The 9,969-nt window shown below is 34.8% G+C and overlaps 1 long non-coding RNA gene and 1 pseudogene across 1 annotated transcript; both read right to left on the bottom strand.

The window, feature by feature from the left end:
- Nucleotides 255–2,317, bottom strand: LOC104780725 (annotated as a pseudogene).
- Nucleotides 2,608–4,696, bottom strand: LOC109125096. Its single transcript, XR_002037717.1, has 5 exons — nt 4,403–4,696; nt 3,906–4,189; nt 3,430–3,520; nt 3,202–3,350; nt 2,608–2,976 (listed from the first exon to the last, which is right to left on the bottom strand). It is a non-coding gene; the product is annotated as an uncharacterized LOC109125096 (long non-coding RNA).

Genomic DNA, 9,969 nt, shown 5'->3' with positions numbered 1-9,969 from the left:
CTCTAATGCATCTTTTGGTTAGAACATTGCTATATACCTCATTAATTAAATATATATGGGTGCTAGATTCTTATTAAGAACCCCAACTCATGTGAAGTAGATTGATTTGCAGTTTTGCACTTTGCCAAAGCATTTGAGAAAACCAATAATTTGGAGATATATTGTTAGTAGTAGGGGCACTTCATCGCTTCTTTATGTGTTGCTGAACCCTAACAGAGTGAGTGACTAAATTTGTAAGAATTAAATACATCAAGTAAATCGAAATTGGCTTTTGCATTCATCATCTCTTCTAAACAGTTTTATAAATCTACAAATTAGAAATCCTAATTGAACAGGAAAATATCCTAATAATTAACTAGAAAGAGTACGTATCAGCTTCACACAGGAGGTGACATGAGTTTGAAGCCCTGACCACACTAGCCAACTCGTTGAGCATTTCACGTCTCTTTTCCAACTTCTCGAGCTCTTTAGATTCGATGGGGTATGTGGAGAGAGTTGCTTTCTTCAAGCGTCTTGCGTTCTTAAGGATGTATGTGGCAGCTTCATGCTCCTCTTCTCGTTGCCATTCGTATCTTGTCCACACGAATATCTCAAGATGGAACAACAAACATTCAGGTACACACTTTGGTTGATTCCATTTCCGGTCCACCAGCTTATCTTTATCAAGATATTTCATTCTTGACTGAGATCAATGTAATATATAAGATCAGTAAAATACCTGAAACTGAAAGAGCACTGGGAAAAAAGGTAGTTGACTAATGTAATGGCTTACGTCAATGAGCTTGAGGATTTGCAATTTAGGAGAACTAGGGAGCATGAGCGAAAGAAGATTACACCACTCTTCTTTGTTTGTATGTAGCTCCAAAGATAGAAGCTGATTGAAGATTTTACCAGTAGGATACTTAATCTGTGCAGATAAAAAAACACATGGAAAATCTGAAACTGTTAGACCAATTGCAGATAAAAACACAAGGAAAATCTTAAACCTAAAAATTACCTCCTTCAAGGGTGAGAAGTCTAAGGAAAGATGTTTGGCTGAAGTTAGAGATTCCAGAATGTTCTCATTGGCTACATCAGAAACATTGGTGATAAGCGCCTCCACCAGCTCTGGCTCATTCTCAATCAGACAAAATTCAAGGCGATTGAACCCATAGATGTTCAAGTATTTCAAAGGAGCATTTATCACATAGCCTCCATCACCATCTCCATAGGAAAAATCTTGTAAGGTTAGTCTCTGTAATGACGGCACCGCAATAGTTAAAGTTTCCACATGGTCGTACTTTCTCATCCGATGCAACACCAAATCTTCAAGACTAGGGCAGCCGCATAAAAGGTTTGAAACAGATTCTTCGTCTTTGAATTGTACATAGTGAAGGTGCAACTCTTTAAGGGACTTGAAACAAACCCGAGAAGGAAGGTCTAGGTGAATTGAAAACTTGAGTTTCAAGATCTCTAGTGTGTCATTACAACTACACAAAACACTGGGGAATCTTACTGAGCTTTCATCTTCAAATGGAAAACTGAGTACCAATTCTCGCACATGGCGTGCAAAAGCAATTCCAATCCATATCCCAACATCCGAAGCATCACTCTCATCTTCAACTCTCAAATGCAGACTATCTAAAACCGGAGCTTTATGTGATATCAAAGATTTGCATAAATATCTATGGCGATAATGATAATCAGAATCAAAATTGAGATTTGGCAACACCTTCCAAAGAGATTTCCAACTTTTAGACAAAACACTCGTGGTTATGGCAGTTTCTGTTGGAAGTGAAGACAATATCTACAGAATTAAAGCTTCAGGCAACTCACTGATCTTGTCCTTGTTCGCAACACCTCGATTACTCAAACTTTCACCACCGATTTTGCTTTCAAAATTCAGTAAAAAAAAAAAATGAAAACCACAGAATAGGGTTTAAATTTTACAGGCAAGGAAACCACAGAAAAGGATGCCACAGAGCAAAACATACCATTTCTCTTCCATTATCCTATCGCAATAAAAAACGCTCCAAACGCAAACGCAAACTAACACAAAGAAACCCGCTAAAGCTTAGAGTTATGGCAACAGTGACGATTAACGAGTCAGAACAAAGCTGAAAACAACAAAATAGTTATGCAATAGCTACACTTACAGTTACAGCAGTCACCCACTCGAGCACAAGATCTGGAGAAGAAAAAAGAGGTTGGAGAGTGTGAGAAAATGAAAATGAGACCGAATCGTTTTCTTTTCTGTGATGAGAAGTTTTAAACTTGAACCGGAGTCCAAAAGTACACACATTAATGGGCTTCATTCATAACTCGGCCTTTCAAAATTTAGGCTGAATCACACCTCACACACCAACAGAGTCTTCTACACATTAGTACACAAAACTGTGAAAATCTTAAATAAATAGATTTGGAAACACAAAAATTAAGAAACAATAAATATTTTACCTTTTTTATAAAATTTCAGCCTATTAAAAAATTATACTGCTAAAATCCAGTAGTCATAAATTATTAAATTAATACAATATTATGTACAAAAGTTTGAAAAATCTTATAAAACGACAAAAATAAAAAAAACTGTCTAAAAATTGGTATCTTCTTATAATTAAAAGAGGAATACATTTTAAAAAATGCCTGAAATCCTTCATGTATTTACAGCAATTGCCACTGAATACATTTAAAAGGAGGAGGATTCGATAAATTGAACAGGGCAAATGTGTCCAAAATCCTAAAAAAAATTATCTGATCCAAACAACTAAGATCCGCGTGTTTTTTTTTAAAAACCCGGTTTCATCCTTTGTTTGGGCCAGTTTAATACATTTTCGGCCATATTAGCATGATACAGTTTTTTAAATTGTCCATAAGCCCAATATTGTCAAGCTCAACAATCAAACTGAAGAATATTCCTTCGGAATTTTTGGTAACTATTCGCACAATATCTTCTCAATCAATCCCGCCCTCAAATCTCTTTGCATAATCTTTAATTCCCTGAGTATCAATCAACATTGATTGAAAATTCTATCAAATTCATAATTTAATCCTAATTATAACCAAAAATCTCGCAATCATCAACGACTCTATCAAAACCATTCTATATGATACCCTAAACTACTAGACCACTATAAATAATCCAACATCAAACACATTCATAACTCATCAAGCAAAAATCATTTCTTATCAAGCAAAAAAACAATGGCTGCATCTTAGCCTTACCTCCGAGACGTAAAGCCTTACAAGACTTCTTAGAAGGTGCAAGTGAGGGTTCTTCATTCATGGAAGACCTACTCAACAAGGTTTGATGTTAATGATGATTCAAAAGTATCAATGTTCGATCCTCTACAAACTCACGCCTAAGTATTAATCTGCATTTCATTTAAGTATAAAAGTTACAATAACTTATTACTAATTTTTACAAATGCTGAAGGATACATGGAATGTAACCTGCACATATTCACAGTTTTTAGCCAGAAAGCACCAAGCTGTTGTGTCTCCTTTTCATCTTTCTACTACAACATCATAACTGCTTGCTCATCTGGTGCATGTTTTTGCGGAAACAAAAAGAACTACGTCATGTAAGTCAAATTCAAAACTCTTTCTTATATCTCCTAAACTGAAAAGACATTACCAATATTTTCTTGCAGGTCAGATTCAAAGATTCTAACCATGAAAGGTCTCAACACAAAAAGACGACGTTAAAAAAACTAATCAAATGCTTAAATCTTTTTTTTCCTATGCAGATGATACTGTAATGTTTTATTGAACCAAGTTTTAGAATGAACTATTAATAGAATTTGGGCGTTCAGGGAATGTTCAATCTGAGATTTTTTTAAAAACGATCAAAAGACATTCACTTTCAAGCAAGGTTGGGCCTTTCCGAGAAAAGTTTACATTAATGGTGATGAATGTATGTATGTTACCTCCACCAGATTCATACCCTTTTCTACCAATCTCTGCACATGGAAGCTTTGCTTCTCTCTCACTAACCATTCTTCTTCTTCTTCTTCTTCTATTCATCACAGTCTGGTAATTTTGAACCAGATTTTTTTTAACAGACTATTAATTCAACTTCCAAATAAAGATCATCAAAAAATTTGTTACAGAATATGATGACAGATGTGGAAGTTCTTTTTTTTTTCCTTTTTATAATCGGCACCATTGATTTGATTATTTCGTACTTCTTGACCAACTCACTCATGTGAAACTGTGAAAGTGAAGCATTGATTTGAGAAATTAGCAAATCAACCAAAATCTACAGAGTGATAGTAGGTTAATTGGGCTAGAATAACTTACTACTTATAAATTAAAACAAATAAACGGGGGTATAGCTAAAATCGAAAAGATTAAAGCACCATGTATATCAGAGATGTCACGTATATACCAAGAGGTATAGTTTTTAATTCATTGAGATACTTACCTGCTATTGCATGGTATCATGAACGATGATGACTACGGAGGCTGGATAATCCAGTTTACCGTGATTGATGGAGACGTTTGTGTTTTTTATCTGTCTCACTTTGAAAAAATTGCAGAAGTTTTTCAACGTCGAGAGATTAGACTGAGATCAGTGAAGAAAACTATGGGTTTTTTTCCAGATATGCATACGCATGCAATGGGTCTTTTTTCAGACCGAGAAAGAACATCAAAATTCAGACTGTTAGATCTGAATCTGTTTTTTGTTTGCTTTAAAATTGGTCGTTTTTTTCCTTTGTCAAAGTATTTGTGTCTTAAGGGAAACTTTTTTTTTATGTTTCTAAATTCTAAATTCTAATAGCCAAATATTACAGCACAAGAAGCCCAAATTAGTCAAAGCCCAGAAAGAAGACACAACAACACGACGTGTCATCAATTATCAGTATTTCGACCAAATTTCTTATTTTTAAACATTTCTTTTAAAACTTATTTGATTAGTAATTTAAGTTATAAATTACTGAAAGTATTGTGATTGCCATAATTAAAATTTTATGATTACGTTGACCACCAAAAAAAAAATTTACCAAAAAAAAAATGTAGACTTTTTTGTGAGACATGTATTTTAAATACTAACTTAAGGTTTTTCTGGTAATTTTTTATTTGGTATTTTTTGGATATAAAATTATAGTTAAAATATAACTAATATTTTGAATATATAATTTTATTTTGAGTATAATGTTCGGTTTTTGGTTTAATTTGGGTAAAATTTTCTAGAATTCATTTTGTTTTATGGTTATTCGGATCCGTTTCATAACCGAATTTTCAGTTTGTTCGGAATTGTATATTTATCATCTCCACAGTTTACAACCAGATTTGTATAATTTTTTAAAAAAATATTCTTCAAATTATACTAATTTTTTTGTATAGAAAAAAAACAATTTTAATTTCAAAACAATGCAATAGAAATATAAATTTAGAATCGTAAGTTTATTAGTATTCCAAATATCACCAAATCACTCCTACACCGACAAGTCATTCTAAATACAACACACTTACTTTGTAAGTAAAACTACATATCAATTTAGATAGTATTGTAACTTGATTATTATATGGAAATCATAAACTGTACCCACAAATAATAATAATTTCCAACTTACAATTTTATCAAATAAAAACTATACTAATAGAACATAAATATTTTTTCTAAAAAAATTAAAAAAAAATATAAAATTGAAATATTCTTACCATGGTGTACCGCGGGTTCAAGTCTAGTATAATGAGATAAGAAAAGTATATTTGTTTGCTTCAGGCCCATGACCACTTACATGAATAGTTTAAGTGTTTTTATAGTGTGAGTTTATTTTCTATCCACAACTTATAGTTTGAGTTTTTTATAAGATCGAAATTATGTTACAAGATTGTCGAACTCCAGAAAACGAACTCCAAGCCGTCGTTTATGCTTTGCAACATGCCTGGCTTAAATAAAGGGTACACAAAAAATTACTTGGAAGGTGATAGTAAGAAACTCTCTCTCTACTTCAGGGTACAACCGTAGAGAAGTCATTGATTCAAAAATTTGAGAGGGTGAAGTTCAGCTGGATCTCACGGAAATGTAACAAGTGTGCGGATACACTGTCAAAATCTCCTCTCGCTGCAAATGTTTCCGTCATGACTCATATACCATCATTCTCTTGTTCCCAGCTTAAGTATTAATAAACTTTCGTGAATAAGAAGAAGAAAATACATCCTTCGAGTATTTCTACTTTCATAACACGTTATTAGCACGAGTTTGCCCTAAACTCCAACTGAGAAAATTCCTAAAACCCTAAACCGCCGCCGCACATAAGTTCTTGTTCGTCCAAGTTCGACGATCGGTTCCTGTTCGTGATCAATCCGCGTTCGTGGTCAGTTCCTGTTCGTGATCAAATTTTGTTCGTGACTAGTCCGAGGTTCGTTATCAAACTCAAGGTAAATCCGAGGTCTTTAGCTCCCGGATCAATTCCAGTCAACCCCAAAAGGTGTTAAGGTAAATAATCAAACCTTCTTAGAACATATGAATTGAATCTGGTCCTTAATCCTATAAGAACCTTAAAATCTACAAGTAAACAATCAACAAACAAAATCCTAAGCTTTGAAACCCTAAAACTTTAAAATCGATTGTTATGAGGTTTTAGGATTGCTTAGATTGTTTGAAATTAAACTGATTATGCTATGTTTAAAATCTGGTTGTTGTTGATTGTTTGCTTGAAAATCGTTTGCATCACAATCTTAGAATAAAAAACCTAAAATCGAAACCCATAGAGAAAAATATTAATCTGATCCGATTATTATTGATTGTTTGTTTAAAATCAAACTTTAAAATCGGGATCCTAGAGAAAATCTAGCTCCCTAAATTTTCTTGTCATTATCCTGTTTAAAGAAAAAAAAGAAAATCTTATCTAGAATAAAAAAAAAGGGAAAATTTTTAAAACCTAAAATTATGTGCATAATTTCCTGTTTCATACTAGACTATATCTAGGATTATTTTCATGCATATCAACCACGAAAATTATGGATAAAGGCATGACATGTTTCAGTCTCATATACCGCATGGCCTAATTTGATATAATGGCATGTTTCGGTCTCATATACCGCATGGCCTAGTTTGATATAATGGCATGTTTCGGTTCATATACCGCATGGCCTATTTTGATATGATGGCATGTTTTGGTCTCAAATACCGCATGGCCTAGTTTAATATGATGGCATGGTTCGGTCTCAAATACCGCATGACCTAGACGAAAATTAATTGCATGGTTCGGTTTTAAATACCGCATGATAATGATCAGATGCATGTTTTGTATTGTGTAGATGGCAAAGCTCAACAATATCCAATATGCTGCCCTTAATGTCTCTGGAGACAATTACTTACAATGGACATTGGACACTAAGATCAACCTGAAATCAAAAGACCTATGCTAATGCATTGAGGATAATAACGATTGCACTGAAAAGAGTAGATATAAGGCGATTTTGCATATACGCCATCATCTTGCTGAGAGTCTCAAGAACCAGTACCTTAACATAGAGAATCCTCTTGACCTTTGGACAGAGTTGAAAAAATATATGGACACCAAAAGACGGTGCTCCTACCAAAGGCTCAATTCGATTGGAAAAACCTAAGGATCCAGGATTTTAAATCCGTGGATGAGTATAATTCAGAGCTATTTAAGATAGTCTCGATCTTGAAATTATGTGGTAAGGAGGTTACTGAGGAAGACTTACTAGAGAAGACATTCTCAACCTTTCACACCAATAATATACTACTTCAACAACAGTACCGTGAAAAGGGTTTTAAGACATATGCAAGTCTCATCTCTTGTTTGCTACTTGTTGAGCAAAAAAATGAGCTATTATTGATGAACAGTGCAGTGAGGCCTCATGGATCTACCCCATTACCAGAGGCCCACAAGGTTGGCATGACTAAGAAAGAGCCTAAAGAGCCCAAGGAGACCAAAGAATCTAACTATGTCCATAGAGATAAGCATCATGGCCGTGGCCGTGGTGGAAGAGGACGTGGTGGTGGTGGCCATTACCAAGGAAACTAATATGATGGTTATGGCCGTGGGAACCGATCCGACTTCGGTCGTGGTTGTGGTACAGGCCACGGAATTTTTAAACCGCAACATAAGACTAAATTGGTTTGTCACCGATGTGGTATGACAAATCATTGGGCTAAGACATGCTGGACATCTAAGCATCTTATTGATCTCTATCAAGAGAGTTTGAAAAAGAATCCAGAAGCTAACCTGGTTCATCTCGATGGTGAAGAAGATTTCGACCATGAGAATGATGACCAATTGGATTATTGTCTAGGAGAAAATAATTAAATTTAAAAATTGTCTTGATTTAATTTCTATGATTTATGCTTTGAATTTTATTGAACTATAATTTGGTTTAAATTCAATTATTTTATTTCCTTCGATATAAAATTGTTTATTTTATTACTTTATGTTTAAAACATAAATTCTTGTCTATATTAGAAATGGCTGAGGACAAGAACATACTTGTGGTGGATAGTGGATCAAGCCACACAATTTTGAAGGATAAGAGATACTTTGTTAATCTCATTATGAAAAATGCCAATATTAGCACAATAGCGGGTATAGCAAGCCTAATTGAAGGTTACGGCCAAGCTCATATTTTATTACCTAATGGCACACATCTTGAAATAAGTGATGCCTTATATTCACCCAGCTCAAAGATGAGCTTATTAAGTTTCAAAGATATTCGTTTGAATGGTTTCCATGTTGAAACTAAGGGTGAAGGAAACCAAGAGTTCCTATATATTATTGTAATCACCCACGGATCTAATCCTAGAGACTATACCCGCACTAGCCACTGGTCTTTACCATGCTAAGATAAATATGATAGAGGCTAATTTGGCAATGAACAATTCACTTTATGGCATGACCGGCTTGGCCATCCGGGTTCTAACATGATGCGTAAACTAATTATGAATTCAAATGGGCACACTCTTAAAGAGAGAAGAGTTATTCCTAAAAATTTCGCGTGTGTAGCATGTGCACAAGGAAAACTCATTGTAAGGCCATCACCAGTAAAAGTCACTAAAGAGACTTTAAATTTTCTGGAAAGGATACAAGGAGATATATGTGGACCAATACACCCACCTTGTGGGACGTTTAGATATTTTATGGTCCTTCGTGATGCATCGACCAGATGGTCGCATGTTTGCTTATTATCAACTAGAAACCTTGTGTTTGCTAGATTGTTGGCCCATATCATACGTCTGCGAGCCCACTTTCCAGATTTTCCAATTAAGACTATATGTCTAGACAATGATGGTGAATTTACATCCCAAGCGTTTAATGAATATTGTATGTCCATGGGGTTGAGTGTGGAACATCCCGTGGCACATGTCCATATACAAAATGGATTAGCTGAATCCTTCATTAAACGAATACAATTAATTGCTCGACCATTACTCATGAGGTCGAAGCTTCTTGTGTCGGCTTGGGGACACGCAATATTACATACAGCAAAACTTATACGCATGAGGCCATCTAGTGAGCATAAATATTCGCCATCCCAATTATTAACGGGTCATGAGCCAGACATATCTCATCTAAAAACATTCGGGTGTGCCGTTTATGTACCGATTGCTCCACCACAGAGAACTAAGATGGGACCTCAAAGGAGTATGGGAATATATGTTGGATATGATTCTCCCACCATTATTAAGTATCTTGAGCAAACCACGGGTGATTTATTTAAGGCCAGATACACGGATTGTCAGTTTGTTGAATCCGAATTTCCTATGTTGGGTGGAGAGACAAACAAGCTGGTCAAAGAAATATCATGGAATCAAACATCCTTAAATTGGCAAGATCCTCGGACTCTAGCATGTGAGGTAGAGGTCCAAACGATTATACATTTACAAAAGCTAGCTAATCAATTTCCAGATTCCTTTGCTGACCCAAAAAGAGTTATGAAATCGTACATACCAGCTTGTAATGCACCAGTACGTATTGATGTTCAATAGGAACATAATAATCAAGTTGCTACAGAGTC

This window comes from Camelina sativa, chromosome 4 (genome assembly GCF_000633955.1).
Source record: "Camelina sativa cultivar DH55 chromosome 4, Cs, whole genome shotgun sequence".
NCBI lineage: Eukaryota > Viridiplantae > Streptophyta > Magnoliopsida > Brassicales > Brassicaceae > Camelina > Camelina sativa.
The sequence above is the reverse complement of the archived record's forward strand: the minus strand, read 5'-3'. Positions and strand labels throughout refer to the sequence as shown.